This window comes from Daphnia pulex, chromosome 5, assembly GCF_021134715.1.
Source record: "Daphnia pulex isolate KAP4 chromosome 5, ASM2113471v1".
Taxonomy (NCBI): Eukaryota; Metazoa; Arthropoda; class Branchiopoda; order Diplostraca; family Daphniidae; genus Daphnia; species Daphnia pulex.
The window spans coordinates 7,979,296-7,982,447 of record NC_060021.1 but is presented as its reverse complement, the minus strand read 5'-3'; the positions used below and the strand labels follow the sequence as shown (position 1 = coordinate 7,982,447).

The 3,152-nt window shown below is 35.9% G+C and overlaps 1 long non-coding RNA gene across 1 annotated transcript; it reads left to right on the top strand.

Moving 5' to 3' along the window:
- The first annotated feature begins 1,662 nt into the window (after positions 1-1,662).
- LOC124193609 lies at positions 1,663-2,871 on the top strand. The gene is made up of 3 exons (XR_006874327.1): positions 1,663-1,983; positions 2,161-2,262; positions 2,464-2,871. It is a non-coding gene; the product is annotated as an uncharacterized LOC124193609 (long non-coding RNA).
- Positions 2,872-3,152: the final 281 nt, after the last annotated feature.

Genomic DNA, 3,152 nt, shown 5'->3' with positions numbered 1-3,152 from the left:
ATCTTTTTTTTTCTATTTAGAGTTTAGACGCTGTCAAAAGATACACAGGGAACGACACGACACGAATGAGACCAGAATTCAGCGTTCAAATGCTTTGACCCCTTTTCCCAACTAATGCGAAACTGCTGGGATTTATTCAACGACACTCTAACGATAAAGAACTTAGTGTAGCATCTTATCACCACTTGGCTTCCAAGAGGATCTTGCTAGGGTTTTATAGTGTCAGTTTCGGTCTTAAATGAATTATTTGCGGATTACGTGCGAATTTTTACTTTTGAAACGAACTATTGGATGCTAAATTAATCCCGATCCATTTCAGAAGATATCGAGCGCGGGTAAGAATTCCGCTTCGGCTCGTGCCCATTTTCATAATTTTTACTTAAAATACTTAAAATTGCTTGGCAATCATTTGTACAACACAGAAAGTCTATTTTTAACGTTTGTCTACCTCATCAGAATCAAATACAATGTAGGCTGATGCAGTTTTATTTCAATTATGTAATTAATAAATAGCATACTCTAGTAAGTGAGCTCTTTTAATACCGTCACTATCAATAAAATTGTAAATTTAAGTGTGTGATTGTGACAACCGATTGCATTTCAACACTATTCACATCCGAATTCGTTTACCGTCTTAATGTCGAGACGGAGGTATTACATATTAGCAATTCATTTTATTTTAATTCGTGATTCAGTCTGAAGGATCCTAAGATCTTGGTATTCTTTGCAGATGACACCAGCGACACAGCGTTATTTTCAGACTGATCGATCGTGTTAATTGAAAAAAAAAAACTTGTATTTACATGTAAATGTATTGGGCATGACTTGTTAACAAAATCTATCAGGGTTTTAATGAATTTCGAAGCATTAAACGAAACTAATTGGTTATCCTTTCAACTCTTGACGCTCCATTTATTGATGTCCGACATTGTTCGTTATTGAAAAATGTAATCACCCGATTGACGAAAATGATATTCAAGTTTCAAGTCGAATAATGCCCGGTGTGTGCCCCCTAGGCCTGAAGCGTGCCAACGGTGAGCCGTACAAGCAATATATGGCATTTATGACTGATTAGGTTAGATATTAGTATTATCGTATTAAACGCTTGACGTGTTGTAAATTTTTGCGAAAGGGAAAATGAACTGTAAGCTATATGCTATGGTTGACTCCAGTTCGAATCATGAATTTATATTATTTTCACCGAACTGAATCAGTTGTGGAACACACCTCAAGAAACTTACTGACGAGATTTCGTATCGTACACATTTATATTCTGCTCTTATTACTCAATTTACCATTTACTACAATGGTTTGTTACATTCACTAATAACCTTCGACTATCTCGAATTTCCCTTGAATGGTCAAATGAAATACACGAAGCAGTGTCGTACACAACAGTTTATCAGTGAAATAAACAATCTTAAGTAACAAAATGTAAATCATTATTATTATACCCACGATTCGTCAAACGTCGAAGAGTATGGCCAGACTTAATGAACACGCTGATGGGATTTGTTTTTCTACATTAAATTGATATATCTCTGATAAGATTCCTTCATCTTCGTATGCAAATAAAGTTCACTTTTAGAAATTTTACATCTCTCACCTATACATCGTAAACTTAATTTTATATCTCAACATTTGCAACATCTCCTTTTGAATTTTTGAGCGATTTGGATTTAGGTGGCAGAGGGGTCGATTTGTAATAATTACTATCGATATCTTAACTCTAGCTAATTAGAATAAGATGAGCGTCGTCTGCTGCTTTCGTTTTGTTTCATAGTTTAAAAAAAGAAACGAGTTAAATAAGTAAATAAGTGAAGTTTATTAAAGATATTGAAAACGGAACGATAACTTTTATGAAAACGTACGTGCTTGGCTGCACGAGAAATAGCACAACTCTTACAGTTTCAAAAACGTTTTGGCCGTGTAAACTCTGGTGTCGTGGCTCTCCACACTCTCCAAATCCATGCTGTTTGGCGAGTAAATAATAAAGCTAAGAATACCAATAGAATGATTATGGAAGCTTAAATAGAAGAGAATCTGTTACAAATTTTTGAAATGTTATTTCATGACTAGCATTTCATAATATGAAAGCTCCCTGTTATGGCATGGCATTGCAGATTGTTTGCACTATTTAACCTTCTCCTTTGTATACAGGTTTGGGTTTGGCCTAAACCAGTCATTATTACAACATGACATGCAGGTTTTGCTTGTGCTGGTATTGACTTGCCATCAGCAACAATCTCAATCATCACTTGGGTAAGGGTTTTCGTTTCTTTTATTAACCTGTGATCTACTAGGTAACTTAATGATTTATGACTTCAATGCAGTGTATTAAACGGAAACCTTAAATTCTTCTGTTTATTAATAATTAGGATTTACCCACTGTTTCATGTTCACTTTTTCACTACTTGTTGTTTCTGACAATATTTTTCTAAACCATTTTTATTTTTTATTTAGATAAACATCATCCAGTTTGATTGATTGTACCAGGAGAAACTACCGATGTCGATCGAGACACGCACATCGTCTTTCCCTTTTGCTTCAAATGTCCTCGTGTACACCCATGTGAGTGTGGGAGTATTCACGAGGACTTTTTCCTATCCTGCCAGGTGTATTCAACTTTTCTGCAGGATGGAACACTGAATCCTGGCTGTATTTCCCATGCATAAAAGTAGGAAAAATTGATCTATATTCTTCCTTTTGGACTATTTGGTGTGGGCCTGTGGGGTGAGTGTAAATCGTGACGTAATACGGAATACGATTATTCCATAGCTTTGCCGTTGACTGGGAATGTTTTCTCTTGCCATTTTTGTTTAAGACTCACTTAGGGCTGATTAAATAGGACTCCTTTGTAGAACGACTTCAGATCAGGCTTGTTTTTCTTTGTATTTCACAACTTTTTTCTGTGGGTAAACAATCAAATAAGAAATAATTTGAACTTTAAACACTAGTGAAGCATAGAAAATGTTATGACCAGGAGGGACCTGCCGCCACACCGGCACCTCCTCGTTGTAGGATTTTCTTCTATTTTTTTCTAGAGAAGAGGCTCATGTTTTCCGCGTTTTCTTCCGATGGATTTTATTTCGTAACAGTTGAGGATCTCACCCCAATTGATAAGGGTGGCCTATGAACGCTTCACTAGTTTT